This window comes from Canis lupus, chromosome 3, assembly GCF_048164855.1.
Source record: "Canis lupus baileyi chromosome 3, mCanLup2.hap1, whole genome shotgun sequence".
NCBI lineage: Eukaryota > Metazoa > Chordata > Mammalia > Carnivora > Canidae > Canis > Canis lupus.
In genome coordinates this window covers 15,971,661-15,995,721 of record NC_132840.1, presented here as the reverse complement: position 1 = coordinate 15,995,721, position 24,061 = coordinate 15,971,661, and the positions used below count along the sequence as shown (strand labels likewise).

At 40.0% G+C, this 24,061-nt stretch overlaps 1 protein-coding gene across 9 annotated transcripts in view; it reads right to left on the bottom strand.

Moving 5' to 3' along the window:
- Nucleotides 1-24,061, bottom strand: part of WWOX (WW domain containing oxidoreductase) — a 946,355-nt gene that overhangs the window by 673,146 nt on the left and 249,148 nt on the right. The gene's annotated exons all lie outside the window — the stretch shown is intronic.

Below are 24,061 nucleotides of genomic sequence, written 5' to 3'. Positions count from 1 at the left end.
TTATCTTCATCACCTATAAAATCAAAATAACCCTTAAAGTAGATTAAGAAAAAAAAAAGAGAGAAAATAGGCTGTATAAAGACCAATACAGGAATCAGGTTCAAAGTAAACATATCAAGGGGGAAATAGTCTGTTTAAAGAGACAGGGACACATTGTTTGAATATATTCCCTCCAGAGGTCAAATTACAACTACGCTTTAGAAACAAGCAAGCCCAGGGATGGGTAAGTGGAGATTTATTATAATATTTTCTTCTCTTTTGTATGTATTTAATTTGTGTCATAATAAAATCTTAAAAAATAAATCTTTCATGTGAATCAAAATCCTAAATCCTCATAAACAAATGGCACTTGTGGGAAATCATCCTAAGGTACTAATAAGAATTGTAAAAAGGGAAAAATCCAAGGCTATCCACAGTGTTTTTAATTATGATATAAAAGCAAAACATTACAAAATAAACAAAATATAAAACTGGGGAAATCATTAAATGAATCTGAATATATGCAATAGAATACTATGCAGTCATTAAAATGATACATTTTTTTTTACTGTAAAACATGCATGTTATAGAACAAAATATATAATCTTGTATGAGTATACAAATGCACACAAAATATTAATGAAGTGTACTCAAAAATGTAAATTCTAGGGCAGCCCGGGTGGCTTGGCGCTTTAGCGCTGCCTTCAGCCCAGGGCCTGATCCTGGAGACCCAGGATTGAGTCCCACGTCAAGCTCCCTGCATGGAACCTGCTTCTCCCTCTACCTGTGTCTCTTTTTCTCTCTTTCTCTCTCTCTCTCTGTCTCTCATGAATAAATAAATAAAATATTTTTTAAATGTAAATTCTAGTTGTTATAGGGGTGGGTGGAACCCCTTTAATTATCTTCTTTGTGAGTTTTTATTTTAATGAAATGCAAGTTGTATGTATTTTTTTCTTTTGTCACTTGTGCTTTGAGAGTCATATCTAAGAAACCATTGCCTAACCCAACAGCACTGAGATAGACTTCTATTTTTTCCTCTGAGAGTTTGTTTTAGCTCCTACATTTAGATCTATGATCCATTGTAAGTTAAAACAGAAGCAAGGTGAATGCAAGAGATCTAACTTCATTCTTTGGCATACAGGTATTCCAATTGTTGCACTTTTGTTTGTTAGAAAGGCTATGATTCCACCCATTAACTAGTCCTAGCACCTTTGATGAAAATCAACTGACCAAATTTAAGAGTGCATTTTGGGACTCTCAATTCTATTCCATTATTATAGTAGTACTATAGTCTTTACTACTAAAGCTTTGCAGAAAACTTTTAAATTGGGAAGTGACACTGAAAGAACAACACTATTCTTTCTCAAGCTTGGGTTGGCTAGTCAGGAGCCTTGCATGCACACATAAAGTTTAGAGTCAGCTTTCAATTTCTGCAAAAAAAAAAAAAAAAAAAAAAAACCAATAGCAATTTTAATGAAATTTACATTAAAACTACAGATCAGGAGCACCTGGGTGCCCAGGCAGTTAAGCATCTGTCTTCAGCTCAGGTCATGATCCCAGGGTCCTGGGACGGAGCCCAGGGTCAGGCACCCTGCTCAGCAGGTAGTCTGCTACTCCCTCTCCTTCTGCCCCTCCCCCAGCTTGCTCTCTCTCTCAATTGAATAAATAAAATCTTTTTTTAAAAATTGCAGATCAATTTTGAGAATAGTGTCTCATTAACAATATTAAGTCTCTTGATCCATGAACATGGGATATCTTTATCAGGTGGAGGAAATGCCCTTCTAATCCAAGTTTGTTGAGTGTTTTTATTACAAATGGGTGTTGGAATTTTTCAAATGTTCTTTCTGTAACCAATGACCTATCCGTTATTTTACTGATATGGTAGATTACACCAACCTTCTTGAATAAATCACACCTTGTCATGGTGCCTAATCCTTTTTATACAGTGCTCCATTTGGCTTGCCAATATGTTGTTGAAGATTTATACATCTATATTCATAAGTGACACTAGTCTATAATCTTCTTGTGATATCTTTATCTGGTTTTCAAATCAGAGTAATACTGGCCTTATACAGTGAGTTTAGAGGTTTTCCTTCCCTTTTTTTTTTTTAAAGATTTTATTTATTTATTCATGAGAGACACAGAGAGAGAGAGGCAGAGAAATAGGCAGAGGGAGAAGCAGGCTCGATGCAGGAAGCCCAACATGGAACTCAATCCCAAGTCTCCAGGATCAGGCCCTGGGCTGAAGGCAGATGCTCAATCGCTGAGCCACCCGGGCATCCAGAGAGGTTTCCTTCTTATTCCATTTTTTTCCTAGAGTTTGCAAAGAATTGATATTAGTTCACTAATTATTCATAATATTAATGATATTATTAATGATCTCAATGATACTAATTTCATTAAGAATTGATAAAAAATGCTGGTAGAAAGCATGAATTAATTTATCACTAGAGGAAAAAAATTAATTCACTGTTTTAAAAAGTATTTATGTAAATCTCATCGCCAATAGGCAATCTAAGTCTCACTGAGAAACTGTCTTATTTATTCTATTTTCTGAGATAGCTCCAATCCATCAACTATCCTAAGATCTAAAAGTGGTAATGTGGCTGGGGTCAGCTGTGTTTGACTGAGATCACTTTTTTTCCACTTATGGTGCCCAGAGTTGTCAACGCACAGCACTCCAACAGTCCAGTCACTCTCTGAAGAGGTGGACAAGAAAATGCTTTGAGGCATCTGGTCTACCTACAACATTCATCAGAGCCTTTTTTCAAGCCAAAACAGAATCTACTTATTTCTAACAAAAATGACCCATATTTTGTAGTAAGCCAAGACTGCTGGAAAAAACTTTGAGAGAGAAAGGGGAAAATGGGTCAAGTGAATATATATGTGAGCACCTTTCAGTTTCATCTCAAATATTTGGTTCCCTTTTTCCAGAGTTTTTCTTTCCTTCCTTCCTTCCTTCCTTCCTTCCTTCCTTCCTTCCTTCCTTCCTTCCTCCCTCCCTCCCTCCTCTCCCTCCCCCCCCCTTCCTTCCTTTATTTATTTTCTTTATTTTCTTCTTTGTTCCTTTGAGTGCTAAATGGGAGTTAGGCACTTATTAATAGCTTCGAATACCTAAGAACTTTAGGTGATATGTATTATTATCAACATCTTACAAACAGGAAAATGAGAAATTAGAAACAAACATCCTATGGTCCAAATAAGAATCAGAAACAACAAAAAAAGTGAATAAGGGAGTAAGAACAAAACAAAATAAAAATATGACGAAAAGATTAGGTGACTTCAAAGCTACTGCCACAATACCTTCTTTCTTAGATAAGCTCTCTTAAATGGATAGAATCAAGTGTTAAGAGAAATTCTAGTTCAGTCACGTTATGATACTTACTGACTTGTGCCAGTTGGTTAACATCTATAATCCTGTTTTTTCTCCCTACAACTTACAACTGAAGCATACACATCTCTCAAAGTTGTGATGAATAAAATCCAAGTATTTTGCAAGATACATGCCAGGTTAAATCATTGTTTCTTCCTTGTCTCTATACCCTTCCCTTCTATCCACAGGAGAAAATAAAATTCTTCAAAGTTGATTTCTGCATTGTTTCCATGTGGTTAGGACACGCCTGGGTATTCAGAATTTTGACACCACACCTATTGATAACAACATGGCCTCCTCTAGCTACCTTTATTCTTGCCTGTACATTTTCTCAAGGAAATGCAAAACACATCAAAGAAACTTGCTACCAAAGACCTCAGCCTGGAGGCATGAATCCACAGAGGACATGGGAAATCCTCTTCTCTTTCACCAAATTTTAATACCCTTCATTAATGTTAATTGCACAACACCAGAGGCAAAATATGTACCCTGTACCTAAAACTTGTCACCTTCATTAATTAAAAACAGGCTTATTGAATATGAAACTATAAAGTGCTAGACTTTTTTTTTCTAATTGTAAAGACACTTAATTGGCTTGTACAAAAGGAAAAGAATTTCTTTTGCCTCACTTTAATGAGGTTTTTATTATTCAAATGGCACATTTTGCTCAGTTTTGACTAAAAGCCATTACAATTCAAAAGGCTCTGAGATGATGAATATTTACAGAATATCAAAAGGAAAGTTCAAACTATAAAGATAGAATGGAAACAAAAATAGTATCATTCCCATTCCAAAGCTGATGCTGTTAGTCAGCACTCTCTGGGCCTGATTTGTTTTCTTTTTTGGTGAATTCTGGTCTGTGAGGGGTCAGTGAGGACAGGGGAGGTCTTCAATGTACAGAAGATCCCTATGAAAGGAGGTGTGCTGCTTCTCTGAGGTTCTAATCTACCAGGAATGAGAACCCCTGCCTCTCTGTCAAGGGGACGCTGGCTTTCTCTGGGCCTCCTGTGGATGATACTCCCTCATGGGATGAGCACTCCCATCCACTAGGGTGAACAGATTCCTTTGAGCCAGAGAACAACTGCTCAATAGTAAGGAGAGTGGTGATACTGTTATTTAGAAGTGGGTAGTGCTCCTGGTCATCCATGAGCAATGATGGACCAAGCTTTGGAGCCACAGTAGCCTTTTTTTTAATAATAAATTTATTTTTTATTGGTGTTCAATTTGCCAACATACAGAATAACACCCAGTGCTCAACCTGTCAAGTGCCCCTCTCAGTGCCCGTCACCCACTCACCCTCACCCCCCGCCCTCCTCCCCTTCTACCACCCCTAGTTCGTTTCCCAGAGTTAGGAGTCTTTATGTTCTGTCTCCCTTTCTGATATTTCCCACACATTTCTTCTCCCTTCCCTTATATTCCTTTCACTATTATTTATATTCCCCAAATGAATGAGAACATATAATGTTTGTCCTTCTCCGATTGACTTACTTCACTCAGCATAATACCCTCCAGTTCCATCCACGTTGAAGCAAATGGTGGGTATTTGTCATTTCTAATGGCTGAGGAATATTCCATTGTATACATAAACCACATCTTCTTTATCCATTCAGCTTTCGATGGACACCGAGGCTCCTTCCACAGTTTGGCTATTGTGGACATTGCTGCTAGAAACATCGGGATGCAGGTGTCCCGGCGTTTCATTGCATCTGAATCTTTAGGGTAAATCCCCAACAGTGCAATTGCTGGGTCGTAGGGCAGGTCTATTTTTAACTCTTTGAGGAACCTCCACACAGTTTTCCAGAGTGGCTGCACCAGTTCACATTCCCACCAACAGTGTAAGAGGGTTTCCCTCTTCTCCACATCCTCTCCAACATTTGTGGTTTCCTGCCTTGTTAATTTTCCCCATTCTCACTGGTGTGAGGTGGTATCTCATTGTGGCTTTGATTTGTATTTCCCTAATGGAGCCACAGTAGCCTTAAGTGATACTTTGTACTGAAAAAGTGCCGGATGGTAGTATTTAACAGAAGGCAGTCCTAGTGCAAAGGCTCTCACTAACTAGTTTTCAGATAGCGGATCTCTAAGTTTTCCTCTCACTCTCCCTCATTTTGGGGTTTTGTTTTGTTTTGTTTTTTTCCCCAGGTATAACTGACATACCACACTATATTGCTTTCAGGTGTACAACTCTTCAAGCACCCCACCCGTTGACTATACCCTCTTTCTTTCTGGCCTTTCCAGTAGCTCCTTTTCCACTGGCTCATTCTTGCTGCCTTCAGGGTAATCAGATTTTTTTGACCATTGAAGAAGGGAAATCGGTAAAGAAAGAAAGTGGAGAAAAGAAACTGAAAGGAAGGACAGACAGTAGAACACTGGAAAGAGAAAAATATCTACTTGATGTTGGGGTTCTTTCACTGGCACTAGCCTCTCCCTTCCCATTTGTGGGCTATAGTTTTGAATTGAAATATTTGTCTCCATTCATAATCTCTTTTCCTTGTCCCAAACCAATTTCTTACCACCAAGCTGCCTGAATTCTTTCCCATCATCATCTAGAATCTCTCAAAGCCACCTGGAGAGTGATGGCTTCCCAATCAAGAAACCCAACCTCCCCTCTGTTGAAACCAGACTTCTCTGTCGCAGTAGACCTCCTCCTAATATTGCCCCTTCCTCATCTTCTGTCTCCCAGCAAGGGACTCAAACAACACATCTATAAAGATGAACTTCACACCCACAGCTCCAGCTCCCATATTCCTCTCAGGTCCTAGAATCTCATTCATACCTACCCCAAATCTAAACTCTTCATCTTCTCTCCTCAAGTCCTTTCCCTTCCTGATGTCCTTATTTCTAGTGGGTGATGATACTCTCTAACTGGTCCCCTGATTAGTAACACTTCAGAAACATTTGCTAGTCCATCTTTTCCTTTAGTCTCTACAACTAGTCAATATCAACATCTCTAGAATCTTCAGAGACTATTAATATTTTTCCAGTCCTCTACATTTCAGATGGAATGAGCATTAAGATGTTCTGTCTAGATCTCAATTATGGGTCCAGTGTACCAATTCACAACTGCTGAAAGCAAACACGTCCAGATAATTGTCTTTGACTGATGGGTACCATCACCTCTGGAAAGTCATGCCCCATACCTAGTTGCTCTGATAACAAGTCATGCACCACACCTAGTCACTCTGATGACAGCTCTGGTACAAGTCCTTCTCCAGGAACCTGTGGGATCAGACTGAAGCTAGTATCCTATTGAACACCATCTGTTTCCCTTCCTGCCTTCTTCTGAGGATACTCCCCAGTAAATCATTAATAAGTACATCCCTGGGCAGCCTGGGTGGCTCAGCGGTTTAGCGCAACCTTTTTGGCCTAGAGCCTGATCCTGGAGACCTGGGATCGAGTCCCACATTGGGTTCTCTGCAGGGAGCCTGCTTCTCCCTCTGCCTGTGTCTCTGCCTCCTTCTCTCTCTCTGTGTGTCTTTCATGAATAAATATATACAATTAAAAAAAAATAAGTACATCCCTATTCCAGGCTTGATTTCTAGGGAACCTGAGCTAAAACAACTACCAGCATTCCATACCCTGCTGCCTTTAGTTCTGGCACCTACAACAGTCCAGACCTGGTCTCGCTGCCTCTACTTTCTCCCTTATTTGACCTATCATTAACACATTAACACCAAAACACATTCTAAGAGTCTAAAATAAAAATTGATAAAGATATTTAAAAATTTATAAAAGTAATCACAAATGATCAGTACAAGATTTATCATGTTAAAATCCTCTGGTAGCAATAATTAAGATATTTTTACCAATGAAATTAGCAGATTTATTTATACTATTATTATATTGTTATTATGTTATATAAAGCTGATAGGTATATATATTCCTACACCCTGAATACGTGATGTTTGAAGCCAGTACATCTGTGGTAATTTATTACAACAGCAACAGAAAACAAACAGAGTCAGGTAATGAACATTTGCTCTTTTAAGTCACTAAGTTTTGGGAGTAATTTAACAGCAACAGATAACTAATACATGCATCATGCTATGTGAAAGAAACCTAACTCAAGAAGCTACATATGGAACACTTGTGTTTATATAACATTCTGGAAAAGGCAAAACTCCAGAAACAGGAAAAAAAAATCAATTGTTGCCAGGGGCTGGGTGTAGAGGTGGGAATTACTATAAAGACGCACAGGGGAAATTTAGGGGGTAAGTGAACAGCTCTAAATCTTGATTGTGGTGACTCCGCAACTATGGGTTTGTCAGAACTTACAGAACTCTATTATTAAAAGGGTGAATTTTACTATATGTAAAAAGCAACTTAAAAAAATGTAGAGACACAACAGTGCCTCGTGTGCTACTAATGGCCCTACTCACACCCCCAGGATGAGTAACTGAAGCATCTGTGTGCTGACCACACCTAGTGGGATGACAGCAGTTGAGCGTATTCATCTCTGCGTCTTGGGACCAACTTGCCAAGCACCTTGAACCTGACAGGTGGCTAATACAAAACTGTTACCTGGCTGAAGTCAAGTAAATATGTATGGACTATTTACAATGCGCCTTGTCCTGGGTACCAGGAAACTACTGAGAAGAAAAATGTTAAAATCTACTTGCCGAGAGTACAGGTCAACATAACAGTGTAAAGACTATAGAATACTCGGCTCATGTATACAGTGCTCACCCACGCTGACTGCCCCCTGTCCTTTTAAGAGCCAGCTCAAACCCCAAACCCCCCATGGAACCTTCCTAAACCACCCCACACATAAGAATGGCTCCTCCTCTGAATTTGTAGAGCATTTAGTATCTGTGTGATTTCTGAAGCAACTCCTGAACCTCATCTTGGTGAGACGCCCTGGAAGTTCTGACCAACCACAAAAACTTTCTTACGAAATTTTATGTTCTCCTTATAAGTGTTGTAACAGCAGGGGTGCAGGTCCACATTGGCGTCATCCTATAAAACTGGGCAACACTTTGCTCACAGAGAATGTTCAATAAGCACCTACTTGAACACACGGGTCTAGTAAACATGAACTGAAAGAGAGGCTCACACTTGTTCCTTGCTTGGGACATTCATATGATGTCAGTGCGAGGACACATTGTTGGTAATCTTTGAATATTCTATTTTAATAATCATAGCAACCCACAAGGTAGACAGATGGTTACCATTTCAGAGGAAAAACTAAGGTTCAAAATGTTTCTTGCCAAGTAGCTGAAGAAGCCAGAATGGAAATCTAGGACTACCTGCCACCAAAATGTTTTCTTAGTCAGGAACACACACTATCCTTCCAACCGAGGAATAGGAAGGCTTGCTGTGTGGAGCCACGAGGTTGAACATAGGTAGTGGGCTATCTGAATGGCACCCACAGCCTAGTGAGGTACACACCCCGAACATCTACAAGCAGCAGTGCTTTGATATGATGTTAAGAAATTAAACTTGAATAAAATGCCAGAAATTCAGCCTATCTCCAACTGGGCTCTCACCCATGATGATGTCATGCATGCATATTTCTGGACAGTAGAGAAATTAATGATGCTGATATCATACCACTTTCTGATCCTGGCTCATACACTGACATACAGTACTTTCCTGCCTCACTCTACTTGTCCGCTTAGATGGACCTAAAAGGGTCCCTCACTCTGTCCCAGCTGCCCCTTCTACAGGTCACAACCCACCCTTTCTCCCAAGGACTACTCAGGAGACCCTTCTTTACTTGAAGAAGCCTTACTCCTCATCAGGAAGATAAGCACTATCTCCCTCTTCTGCAGTTCTTAGACACCTTCCTTGGACCTTTTACAAGGTTAACAACAATGTGATTGACAGAAAGACAGACATAACCAAAGGACACAAGACCCTTCGTCCTATGACCACTAGACAAATGCATGGGGCAGGAGATCCAGCTGTTTCCCAAGTTCCCTGACCCACAATCCCCCACTAAGGCTCTAAGCCCCTACTGACACCAACCCCTGGAGGGCCAGGATGACATCTGTTTGCTCCACAAACATCCATTGCCATTCTCAACCCTGCCAACTGTTTTGAATGCTCATCAGTAACTGGCAACAACCCAACCCTAGCACATCCTGAGAGTTTACTGTAAACAAAACATCAGCTTCTGAGCTGTAGCATCTCCCAGGAGGTTTGGTCTTCAATTCTGGCTGGGGTGTGTCCATTCCTAAATGCTTAATTCTTTGTGGCTCAATCTGTCTGTTACCTTTGCCAGTAGACTACAATCAATGACCATAGGAAAGAGTCTTTGTTTGCCTAGCCTTTGTTTGCATGCAGTAAGAAGTAAGCCTTTTGTACATCAGGAATGAATGAATGAATGAATGAATGAGTGAATGAATGAATGAATACACTGAATCAATGCTATTTTCCCAGTGGCATCTGGTTTATAAATCACATTCTATAGTCATGTCTTACAATATATTATTGCCTAAAATATGGCAAAAGAAGGAGGGGGAGGAGAAGAAGGAGGGGGAGAAGTGGATTTAGTTCTAGCTGATCCATGAAGACAGAGTTATTTATGCTTTGAAGACAACACCAGTCCCTTATGATCTAAGTAACCTAAGAACCAGATACATAACGTCAAACCTGAAGACTGAGAAGGTGCTTCGAAAGAGTCTATGAAGAGCAGTAGCAACCATCATGCGGTTGAATTACACTGAGGATTTGTAAACTGAATCATAACATGCTCCAAAAAACGAGACAGACCTTTACAGGCTAAATAAACACCCTGTGGAACATTAACACAGTTGTGGCTTTTGGGGATTCCATCTCAGACACAGTAAAAGAATGAACTAAGTGTAATGTTATGTAAAGGGAAATACTTTTCAATTCCTCCTTGAAACAGACTGTCACACCATCTGGGGCATTTCTCTAGTGAGCTGCGGGAATTAGTACTATATGGAAATACTCTGAAATTCAATAGAAAGGGCCTAAGGACCCAAAGTCCCAAAAGCAACTGTTTCTCAGACTTACTAAGTGTTAGGTTTTCTTTTTCTTCCAGCAAAGAAAGAGGAAAAAATTACTGTAGAATTCCAACGTGGATCTCTACTTAAATCGCTAGGGTTGGGTTACTTTGAACTCATGGATGGCAGCATAAACTGGAACACAGCCATCCTCTCATACAGCTCACCTCAAGCCCAGCGAAGGTTCTAGACTCTCCAACAGCCCACCTAGACCTCAACTGCCCAAGATGCAGTGTGCACACCAACAGTAAAAGTCAAGAGGACTTTAGGTGGTATACAGAAAAACTTTTAAACAATGTTTATTTATGGTAACATACTGGAAAAAATATATAATTAGCTGCTCAAATTCACAATGACAACAATTAAAGGGAGGGACAGTACCCACCTTGTTTGCTAGTCATGAAAATTAGAGAAAAATGTAAAATGCTTAACATCAGCTGAGAGATGATACCTAAAACAGGCTATTTTTTCCTTGGCTGCCTATTTCCTAGACTTGGCTACACTTTGGGGACATGACACCTATCAATAATTCAGAGATATAGGGATGCCTGGTGGCTCAGTGGTTGTGCATCTGCCTTTAGCTCAGGGCCTGATCCCAATCCCAGAACCGAGTCCCACGTTGGGCTCCCTGCATGGGGCCTGCCTCTCTCTCTGCCTGTGTCTCTGCCTCTCTCTGTGTGTCTCTCATGAAGAAATAAAAAGTCTTAAAAAATAAAAATAAATAAAATAATAATTCAGAGACCTAACACATATATATAATTATCTCCCATATTTATAAAATACCTATACATGGCTTCTCATGTTCTTACCCTATATCTCTTGGGGGGGGGGGAGTAAGAGCCTCAATAAATATGCAAGGAAATCAAGCAAATAAAACAAGAGAAATAGGAACACATAAAAATCAATGTCAGTTTAGATGGTCAGTGACTGTCTAGCTGTGCTTCTAAAATTTGAAGGATCCACATGTTTTATGAATTTAAGGACACCATCGAAATTAACATAATAATTAACCCAGAGTGGATTCTGCTGTTAAGATAACCCAGCTACACCTTTTTTTTTCTAAGTTGAAATAAAGAAAATAATCCAAACCAATCAGCAGGAATACAGCAGAGCACTGGCTGTATCCCAGGAGACCACCACGAATTTTTCATTTCATGCACCATTTACAACTTCTTATAGTGAATTCCAGACCATCAGTACATACACTTAACAGAAAATAGAAACACTCTTGTTTTTGTTGTTTCCTTAAATTTTTGCCATATGTCCATTACCTTGATTATATTTCCCATCCTATCATATACAGGCCCAGCAGCAAAATCTCAACCTCACTGATTCTAAATGGGGCAAGATATACAAAAGGAAAAATACCGATATCTTTTTCCAAGGGACTTTCTAGGAAAAAAAAAAAAAAAGCATCAATTTTATAATTATGCCACCAATAGCCCTTAATCCACATGACATGATATCTCAAACGCAGATCTGACCCTTTGGTGTTATAGGTCCATATGTCTGCAAGTTTCGCTCCTGCCCTTTGCAGTCAGTACCTTTATTGCCTTGTGTTCTGGCTCCCTGGGAATATTTAATAAAATGGACAATCAATGATAAGCATGATAAGGATGGAAGAGTGGGAATGGTAACAATAAATTGAACCACACTCACAACCCAGTAACTTCACTAAACATAGCTCCCACAGATCAAGAAAATGCAAATGAACCAGAGTCTCTCTTGGCAAATTCCCATTTGTTCATCTGACAAATGAATGATGGTCATGTCCTACAGAAATTCACTCGTGACATGAAAGAAGTCTTGGGAGGCCAAACTGGAGTTTAATAAACTCCACAAGAGAACGCAGAGAATGTGAATATTATTCATACAAATGCGGGAAGGGAAGAAGCTGGCAGACTGGGAGGGCTGGGGCCAGCATTATTTAGAGAAGAGGGAGCTGGTTATTTTCTCTGTGATGCTCAGTTTTCTCAGACACAAAAAGGAGTAAGTCACGACAGTGGACTAGAAACCCTGGAAGGGCTGAGTGTGTCTCTAAAGTCACCACGGTGCTCCCACACCCAGCACCATGTCTAAGATGCAACAGAAGTTTGTTGAATTACTGAATGCCTGAAAATCAAGTAAGATCGTGCTGGTGACAGCTCTCTGCATCCTTGCTTGCACAACTCAAGCATTGCATGCATACAGTCAGTATTTGGTTTTAACCCACAGAGCCTCTCTCTGTGTCAGCTTCATCCACAATGCAGTCATTATGTGCCACTTGCCTATTTTTTGTCAAATTTAAGGACCACTTGTATTCACTTAAAAAAAAATGCACGGAAACCAAATCGTGTATTTCACAGTCTTGTCCTTTGCACAAACAACACCTGTAGGATTGCCGCTCTGGTTTTAGTTTTTAAAAATTAGTATGTGTTAAGTTAAATAGACTATTTAACTGTGTCCATCTTATACATAAGCAGCAACAGGAGAACATGGGAAACTGTTCTATATGGCTCACAGAGCTCCTGCAATTTGGCTGCCCAGCAGTGGGAGTAATTAAATGAATAGTGCATGTGGCCTTAGAAAACAAATCCATTACAAAGAAATCAGAATTATCCAGGACACTTGAGTGAAGGACTGGAGCCGGCAGTAAATTATTTGGCAATGCCTACTAAGAACACATTTACCCTAACAACTGAAAACAGTATCTTCTCTCTTTGACTATGATTTCCTTGTGTGTACGTGTGTGTGGCGGGGGGGGGGGGGGGGGGGGGGGCGGGGCGTCCTATATCCATACGAAGCATATATCCTGTACCAAGTACAGGGCCCTGCTCGTAGAGGATTCCTGCCATTTGTCGACAAGGTTAAAATAATACCTGGGGATCTTCTCTAAGTAAAATGCATCCCTCCAAGCATTCTACTCTGTTGACATGTAGGTAACATAAAGTCAATGAAGAAATAACTCACCTTTCCGAAGACAAATTAGCATTCCTTCAAATTAAAATTATATTTTGTGGCCATAAAGCAATATTAAGTATTACAAGCCATTATTTATAAACTTCTGCAATACCAACCTGCTATATAAATTCTGTTAAAAAGATCTTGGGAACATTCATTTTTAAATATATTTGTAGAATAGCTGTCTAAGTACCAGATGATGATTTCATTACCATGATGCAAAAGGGCTTATTTAAAATATACCTTCTATGGTCACAGCAAAGGGAGAGGGTTTTAATGTGGGTGGCAGAGGTGAACTTACATGGACAACAACAACAAAATTAGTTGGGGAATGTGCTTAAGTGCATGGTCAAGTTACTCAAACAATAAAACATCTCATGCATTTTGTACATTCCCTTGCCAATGAGGACTCTTGCCTCTGTTTTGCCTAGAGATATATGGAGCTGTAATCGAGTTCAGAAAGCCCCTGACAGCTGTGTGCTGCCATTCAGACCTGAAAGATTCCATGTTATGATAAAAATTAATGTACTCTGACATCCTCTGGGACTCCCTGGGCCCTGGGAATAGCTAATGAAGAAATACAACCTTGCCAGAGAACAGCATGCAGCTCTGGAGTTAAGGATTAATTCAGACGTGGTAGCAGTGTGGCCCCTCTGTCATCAACCATAAAGCAACTAGACCCCAATGCCAAAGCGAGTCAGCCATGATTGGTCAGAATTATTTCCTGGGTCAGAACAGGTCAAACAAACAAAAAGCTTTACAAAATAATTGAGCCCAACTTGGAGGTAGCCTGTCACTCCATGCAAATGGCTCTCTTTTTAAACCAAAAAAGGGTAACTGCAACATCTGGTATCTCTTATTGGCTATGACCATGGACTTGAAAACTTCTCCCCAGGAGACGTGCTTCCCAGGTGATTAGAAGACCACTGGGCATGTCCTTCAAGAGGGGTTCAGAAAGGGTCTTGATGTTGAGTGTGGGAGAAATACTGGTCCCCAGAGACTTGTTTCACTGTCCCCACCAACCTACCATCCAACATCTTCAACCCCCAAGGATAATGATTGCCCCCAAGAAAGCAAGGCACTGGGAGTAATGTTCACAGCAGCATTATTCATAAGAGCCAAAAAGTGGAAATAAGCCCAATGTCCACCAACTGATGCATGGATACACAAAATGTGGTCTACTTGTATAAGAGAATATTATTCAGCCATAAAAATCAGTGAAATGTTGATCATGCTATGACATGCATGGATTAAACTTGAAAACATTATATGAAGTGAAAGAAGACAGTCACAAAAGATGACATGTTGCATGATCCCATCGACCCAGAATGTCCAGAAGAGGCAAATCAGTAGAGACAGAAAAATTAGCTGTTGCCTAGGGTTGGAGCAGCAGGGGTGGAGGGAAACGACTACTCATGGGCATAGGCATGGTTTCTGTTTGAAGTGATGAAAACATTCTGGAATTATTAGTCATGGTTGTATAACTCAGTAGGCAGGATAAGAACTACTAAATTGTACACTTTAAAATGGCAAATGTTATGATATACAGATTATATCTCAATTACAAAAAACTCCCTGGGTTCTGAGCAACCTACCCTGACACTTCTCAGAATGAGTTAGGTAGCCTCCAGCCGGGCTCCTTTTCCCGCTGATGGGGGCAGCTCTGGCGAACAGCTCTCCGGACCCTGTCCACCTTATCCTCACACTTCCACCGTGAACAGAAAATGAGATTAAAGTAAGATATAGCAAGTTCAATGAAAATAAGGCTGTGTGGTTGTTTTTTTTTTGGGGGGGGGGTGTTCTTTTTTTTTTTTTTTTGACAATTTCTAGGTTACACAGAGCTACATGGTTTAAGTTTGTGACATTATTTCAGCCTACTATTAGAATTTTAACATGTCTGGATGAATTTACTTCTGACAATTAAATTTTAGCCATTTTTTTTAAAGATTTGGTTGAAATTTTTACTTTTTTTTCTTCCTTTGACATATCAGTCCCTAAATTTTCTACAACCTATGGCATTATTTTTGCTAATTTATGATCTCCACTAAATGATTACAGAAAACTTTTACTAGAAAAACATATACTAGAAAAAATTTTTTTCAAAAATACTTGAAATGTGTATTTAAACATATACATATTTATTGTCTTTCCTATAGAGTGCCTATTGTTATAATGAAAGTCAAAAAAAAAAAAAAAAAAGAACAGAAACTAGAAGGTGATATTCTAAAAAACGTGAAGAGTGATATTAATCAAGGGGTAGTAGTAGTATATTCATGGATGGAAATTTGCCATGCCTTAGATTTGCTTTAAAATAATCTAGCAAGAAAGGGGCTTCAGATTGAGCAAAATTGACCATATGTTGGTAATTATAAAAGCTAGGTAAAAGGCTTGGGAAGGTCCATTATACCTCTTTTCTCTCTTGTGTGTATTTGAAAATCTCCATAGTAAAAAAGTTTCAAGAAATACAGATTAATGGAAAGTAGGAAAATGGGCACTTTTCATTTTCATATTTATGCTTTTCCACATTTTTCAAATGTTCTACAATGGGTATGCACCACTTTTGTTATGAGGAAACTTGTATAGAATAACATTATTTATACATAATATTAAAATAAATAGGTTTAGTATCTGCCTGAAAAATCATAAAAGCAGTTAAGCCTTTAGAATTAGGCCTATGTAAACACTCAAACCGCCCCCCTGCCCCAGGAAGACACACACAATAGAAAAGGCAGGATGGGTAGCCACAGCTGGCTTCCTGGGCAGGAAGGGACTGGAGAGCAAAGCCACCCTTCTCCCAGTCATAGAGTTGAGTGAGCAGCAAAAAACAAAAAACAAAACCCTGGTGCAAAACTCCACTAAGCCTGGAACTCTCACAGGATGGGAAAGAGGGGGAAAAAGCCCTATTTGCTCTAAGACACATGGGGACTAAATAGAGCTGGGAAGCCTGGGATTGAAATCTACTTTGGTATCAGGGTCTTTAAAAGTCATAGTTAATTCTTGTGTAAAATCAATGGGAAGCCCTCCCTGTAATCGAGTGATCGAGTGGCAAGTCCTGCTTTACGTGTCTAAGCAAAGCTGAGTCAGAGGAAATTTCTGAAAAATTAGCAGAGTCGCATACCAGAGCTGTGCTTCTACTTTCTACGAAACCAAAGGAGGAGCCTGGGACCCCACCATCTAAGACAAGGAATAGGCTAGGAATCAATGATAGTGATAGAGCTGGGGGACAGTTAGTCCTTTCTGACTCCTACTCCAGTGCTCTGTCCACTTCCTTACTGCTCAGCCCCAAGCAGCTCTGCCCAAGCTTCCTCACCAATGAAGGAAAACCTAGGATGTCTCTTCCGAGCCCACCAGCAAGTAAGTGGTTTCTCCTCCCCATGATGGCAATGGGCTCAGATGGCCTGAACAAGCAACTGGAAAAAGAATTACAGCGACTAATGAATAGAAACCTTCCATTTTATAATAGATATTTGACCGTAATTAAGTAAATGCAAGTTTCACAAATAACATTTTAGATCTTAATAGCATTGCCTAGTGTGTGGGGAAGAAATGAGAAAAAGTGACATGTAACCTCTCTGGAGAGTGATTTTGTTTCATACATCAGCAGTATTAAAAGTTATTCCTATGCTTTGATCCCGAAACTCTCCTTGTAAGAACTGATCCTAAGAAAACAAGAGATCCAAAAGGAGGTCTGTGCAGGACCTTGTCATAGTACTTACAATAGCAACAACAAAATTAGAGGCAACCTAGCACCCAACAATTCAAGATTAGCTAAATAAGTTTACTTATATTCAATGCATTCCTTTTGTAAAGCCTTTAAAATTGAAGTTATAGAAATATGTCTCATGACATAAAAAAATGCCCATCATGTTCTTAGAGTGAAAGAAAAACAGATTATAAGAGAATATATGTAACATAACCACTTCCCATCCACTAGGGTGGCCACAATAAGAAAGATGGCTTTTTTGTTAAAGATTTTATTTGTTTATTTGAGAGAGAGAGTGCACGGGAGAGAGAACACACAGGGGAAGTGGCAGAGGGAGAGGGAGAAGCAGGCTCCCTGCTGAGCAAGGAGTTCCATGTGGGACTCGATCCCTGGACCCTAAGATCATGATCTGAGCAGAAGGCAGGCGCCTAACCAACTGAGCCACTCAGGCATCTCAAAAAAAAAAAAATGGCTTTAATTTAATAAGAAAAATAACACTAACAAGTGTTGGTGAGGTTGTGTAGAATCAGGAACTCCTACACACTGCAGGGAGGAATGTATGATGGTGCAGCAGCCACGGGCAAGTCTGACAGCTCCTCAGAAAATTAAACATTAAGTCACCACCTGACCTCATAACTCCACTTCTACGCATATACCCAAGAGAAATGACAAAATGCATCTACACGAAAACTCTGTACATGAATGTTCATAAAAGCATTATTCTTAACAGCCCCAAAGTATAAACGGCCCAAATGTTGATGAAGTGATCAAGGGGTAAAGCAAGTATTATACCAATACAATGGAATCTTAGTCAGCACTAAGAAAGAATGGGGTGTCAACACATGTTGAACATGCATAAATCTTGAAAACATTATGCTAAGTGAACGAAGCCAGACACGAAAGGCCACAAATCCAGAGACAGAAAGTAGATTAGTGGCTGCCGGGGAGGTGCTGGGAGTGGGGAGGAACTGAGGAGTGATGGCTAATGGGTAACGGGTTTCTTTTTAGGATGATGAAAATGTTCTGGAATTCAAGAGTGCTAATGGCTGAACAACCTGGTCAATGTACTAAAAACCAATGGACTGAACTCTTTAAAGCGGCGAATTTTGTGATATGTGAATTATATCTCAATAAAAAGACGAATAAAGAATATATATAAACAGGCTTTTGCTTTTTAAGACTCTATGAACATAGAATAAAAATGATTACATCCAACTGTCAATGTGGATTGTCTAGGATGGCAAAATTATGGTCAACTTGTGCTTTATTCTGGATGTTTCCCTATAATTTAGAAAATTTCCCATATGACTTATATAGTGCTTTTAAAATCTACAGAAACAAAAACAAAAACACACACAAAAAAGAGTGGTATTTTAAAAGAAAAGGTTACCACCGTATCCTGTGTGTGGAACGCCCTTTCCAGAAAAGCATTATGGTCACATTCAGGGATAGGGGTCGACCATCCAGGGGTCTTAGCACTGCATTGTCGGAGCAGTTACATAAAACACAGAACATACATACAATACAGGACCTGGGAGGAAGAAGGGCCACCTTCACCAACCTCAAACCTCAAACCCAGGCATCATCTATCAAACCCCTATCATAAAGGGGGTACATCACACGGGCCAGGCGTCCGCCCTAGCCCCTGGCTTCCCGACTCTGAGCTCCAAGGGCCTCCCTGCAGGGGCCCCACCTCCCCAGATACACCCTTGACATAGAAACACTATGGCTCTTCATCCTCAGAATGAAGCTCATCCTCAGGCTCAGCTCTGAGCCTCCCTCACACTCCATTTCACAGATGAGGACGCTGAGGGTCTGAGAAGCAGAATAACTTGCTCAGAGGCCTAGGCTGTCGAGACAGGATTTGAACCCGAGCCAGTCTGACACCTCACTAAGGGTGGCCTGTTAGAGACCTCTGTCAACGCTCGGAGCTATGTTAGGGGAGGGGGTGACAGCAGAAGGGGTGAAGCGATTATCCCTGCAGAAAAAAAGTAACCAAGACTCCAGACTCAGTTGTTAGGTGGGCAGTGCTCAGTGCCCCACAACACACGGCACCTTGCGAGAACCACCCAGGGAGCTTCTAAAAGTCCAAATGCCCAAGAGTGTGTCCCAGACGTGGTGCAATCAGAATGCAAGGAGCAGCCAAACACCAGCATTTTTTAACAGCCCCACTGAGAACCAGGGTGACAGTCCCCAGGGAGTTTGGAGATCTGATGTGGGAAACTGAAACACCCCTGTCCTTTAAGGTGGGAGACATTTTGCCCAGATCCACTTCCCAAAGCTACATCATTTGTCAACTTTCCCACTCCTTAGACTTCTCAAGTCAACCAGAAACCTTTTCTTCTTTCTGCTTTGGGTTATCAATTATTGCATAATGTCGGCTAAAATATCTATTTGATTACGAGCCGGTGACTGAACTACAACAGCAGCAGAAGCTCTTAAAAGGCAAAATAAGAACTTTGACGCTAATTGAGAGGATCCATTTAAATTTTTCCTGAATGACAAGGTATTGGGTAGATTTTTACGAAATGAAGAAAACAAAGGACTCACAATATTAAAAACACAGTGCAGTGACAAGTAGTTCAGCTGAAAATATAATCTTCCTTGGGGATTTTCAGCAGGCTGCCACAGTGTAGCTCCGCTGATTTATTTCAAATGTACAATTCAAGTTTTTAGGCTGACAAGAATTAGCTTCTCGACAACGTACTGAGGAAAAGAGACGGTTCCCGTGTTATTAAAATGTGATTTCGGTGTGGTTTAAAGCACAAGTCCCCAACATGTCAATTATGTAAAAGGAGCATTCCAACATGACAATGGGGGTGGTTGGAAAGTACAAGGAGAAAAACCGAGCTGGATTCATGCGCCAAGATGGGACATGAAATTCTCAACCACAGACACTGAAATGCTCTTCTCAAGTCTTACATAAACCAGAGCTCTCTGAGAGTAATCACAGGCTTGCTGCGTCGATGACTAGAGGGGTGGTCTCAGCATGGGTGAAAGAACAGGCCTTGCAGAGCTCAGAGGGGTCAGTCCTTGTCCATGCCAAGTGATGCCAGGCTAGCTTGGCCACGTTGTTTGTGCCACACCAGGGAAGCTCTGGCTCCTAACAGGCAAATGCGTCCTTGGGTTTCCTAGAGGGAATTTTTATGTTTTTTTTGTTTGTTTGTTTGTTTGTTTTGTGGTTTTTGGGGGTTTTTTTTGCCTGAAATAACTGTATATATGATTACTTTAAAATTTTAAAATTTGTTTCCCAAGATCTTTAAACATATGACGTCTATACCACCTGTGGAAGTATCAGTTCAGGAACTGTGAATGGCTTGGGAATCAGCACATTAAAAGCAAAGTTCAGGTCACCAAATGAAATTATATGTTTCTGGTTTTGTTCTTCCTTCCTCCCTCTCATCCACTCACCCAACCACCTACCCCATCCATCCACTTCCATGAGCTCATTATAAGGTGGTATATGTAATAATTGCAAAGGATGATGGTAATGATAACAACAATGATGATATAGCTAAAATTTATTAGGTATCAGGTACCATATTTATAAACATCATGTTATTTAATCTTCTCAACCACCCACGATGGTATTACCATGATTTCCCACTATTACTGATGAAGAAACTTAAGATCAGAGGGATTAAGGAATTTGCTAACATCCTCAAGTAAGTAACATATGGAACAGAGATCCAGAGCTAAGACAAAGATGAAGTAGCCAAGGTTGCTGCCTCTGTGGGGCTCAGCCTAACGAAGAAAAATCAATATAGAAAAAAGAATCCCCAAAGTATTCAAGCATAATGATTGGATATGTTGTCAACAAAGTGACTTGTCAATTCAACCATGGAGAGTGGAGGGCAGAGGAGGGAATATGGAGGCTCTCTAGAGGATGTGACGAAGTCATCCAGTGAGCAGGTGGTAGACAGGCAAGAGGAGAGTAGCATGAGTCAGGAGCACAGGCCCAGAATCGGAAGGCAGAGCCTCTAAGCGTGTCTTTGAGCAGGGTGGAGAGACATGGGGCTGGGAGAACACAACCATAAATGAAGGTGGAAGGGCCAGACTTCAGAAGAGTTGCGGGGGGTGGGGGAAGGGGGTCACATCAGTAGATGCAGCCTTTGCAGTTCAGATGGCAAGACACCACCAAAAGTTTTTTCCACAGGACAGTGTCAGGGCTGGGTCTGTGTTTGAGAGTGATCAGTGGGGCAGTTCAGATGCATAAATAGCAAAAGGACCCTCTGGTCTTCTTCTGTCTCCTGATCGGCATCATTACGAAGACAAGTAGGAAGTTAAGAGGAAATGAACACTGACGTTTGGAGTAAATGTGCAAGGACAATTGCAAACGAGAATAAATAGTTGCCATTTCTTCTTAAACTCACTCCACAGAGAGACACCTTCTACATATTCGGTAGAAAAGTCTGAGTTCTTTAACTGAGGGGAGGAGCCTCTCTTCCACTGGGTTTGTTTAACCTCCTTTCCACATATTTCAGCAAAACAATTTCCTCTTGGTGATAGAAAATTGGCTGGAAGGAGCATCTCCTTCAACCTTGAAGTGACCTTAATAATTGTCCCACTAGGCAGGGGTTGTCATCCATCCTATTAATGGGACAAATTGCCTTCGGAGGCAATGTGTCCTACATGATGCATTTCCCAAATGAGACAGATCTTTCTGATTCTGCAAACTACTGTCTAAGCTGAGCTTAGTGGCAATAAAAATTTTTGGACCAAGTTCTAGCCTTACTACTTACTTGCTAGCATGACCTTAGTCAAGGTCCTCAATCTCTTTAAGCCTCAATACCTTGATCTATGAAATGTGGCTGATCATTGCATTAGGCTGAACCATAAGACACTGCCATTCTTCTACCATTTTTGACCTATCCTCTGAGTCCTAGTGAGGATAAAATGAGATGACATATAAGTGCTTAACTGTGCTTGACACATAATAAATAGGTGATAAATATGAGCAATTACTCTCATCATCAGCATTATATGGTTCCAAACCCCAATTAGGACTTCAGTGTCTTCATTATTTAAAAAAAACTTAGTTGTCTTAGTTGACCTGCTTTTCATATGGTGGTATTTCCAAACCTCAGCACAGCACGCTGTTCTTCTCAAACTCTTATCTCTTTTCCCAGCCTCTAAATATCAAAGAATATTGCTGAGTATCTGCAGAAAGTTGAAATTAACCAAGCATACAAATGTTGGCTATTTACACCTACATATCTTGACCAGGCCTAACATAATCCATTTTCTAAGAAAAATGTCATGTATTTCTCATAATGACAAGGTGCTCTTAAATGAGTTATATTTCAAGAGATAATGAGTTCAAATCCAAGGATTAGCAAGCCACAAATCCCAGACCGAATCTCAACTCCAACTTTTCCTGTTTTTGAAAATAAGGTTTTATTGGAACAGAGAAACACCCAATCATTTACAAGTTCTCAATGGCTACTTCTGAATTACAAAGGTCTCACTCAACAATCAAGATGCACTCAACACTAGTTGCTACAGAGACCATCTGGCTCATAAAGGCAAAAATATCTATATCTATATATTTATATCTATATATCTATATATCTTTATCTATATCTATATCTATATCTGTATCTATCTATATCCCTATATATGTACCCAATTCTTTATGGAAAAACTTTGCTGACTTGTACTCTAGTCCAGTGATTTAAATGGTCATTGTTGAACACCAGTAATAAAATTAATATTATTTGCTAGAGTTAAAAGACATACATGGGTTATATATACATTGGTGGGATGGCGAGTGTAGTAGGAGGAAGCAGCCACAGAGTAATTGTATCTGTCCTCCAAAGCTAGGTTTTTATTCTTCCTGGAAGGGAAGTTTTTTTTGTGTCTTCAATTAACATACATCACTTTGATGTCATGAAACACGATAGTGATGGCTGAACCGAGAATTCTGTTGGGAAATCAAAACTGTTTATTTTGCAAACATCATTGTGGTTAATTCGAACACAGTTTCATGTATTCTTTAGCTGTGATGACTTTTAATGATGGCAAAAGGTTCACTGAATTTTTTTCTGACAAATTTAATTGCAACGTGGCCCCTAATTAATGTAATAAATATTCTTCTCCACTAAGGATATGTTTTTGAAGATAGACATCATGGAAAGCTATCAAAAAATCCGCAAGCTTCATGACTATTCTAAGAGAGAAATAGGCATGGGAGAAGAGAGATGGCAAATGGTTTACTGCTAGTGTCTGGCCCAGTTCCTGGCACCATTGTAAGCATTGAATAAATAATGAAGTAAGGGGAAAAATGAAAAACTACACAGAAAAGGAGTGGAGCAGAAGTCAGATGAGATGAGGTACTTTGGTGACCAAAACACATAGACTAATTATTTTCAGTGTATGCCACTAAACCTTCCCAATGTACCTGTATATTCAAAGCAGGATGCTCTTATGGCAACCTTAATCATCCGGGGGAAAAAAAAAAAAAAAAGGCAAAAGCCAAGGGAAACAGACGTAGCAATAGCAAAGAAAATCAAGTCTAGCCATTTACTCTGAAAGGGAATTGCAAAGCATCACAATCAAATCAAGAGCTTTGTAAAGAGTCACAAAGAGCAGGGGGGGAAATACTCAGTAGAGTAAGAAGTACTCTGAGATCCTCACTGGAGCATCACCATAGTGACGATCATTTCTGCTTGGCTCTTGTGATGCTTCTAGCATGTGGGCAACATGAACCTCATTTTCACTCTGCACTTGGTTGCCAGGAATCTCAAAGCTCATTCTTAGGTCCAATGTTTAAGGATAGTGAAAGTCCTTATAAGATCCATACTTCCACTAGGACCACATCTTATTAGTCTACTTCATCCCCTTTCCCTACTTAAGTTTACATCTTATTCTTATTTTATCATACTGTATGTATTCTTAAAAACATCTTAGATCATTTTAGATCAAGATAAGAAAAACACATGTTAATAATAGTCATAGGCACAGTACACTGGTTATTCCATGCATGATGGCGCTCCTCTTCAAAACCATTTAAAAAAATGTATGTGATAATCTAGCTTTACACACATTTGGAAAGTGAGGCACAGAGATGCCAATAGTTTGCCCAAGGCCACAGTTAGT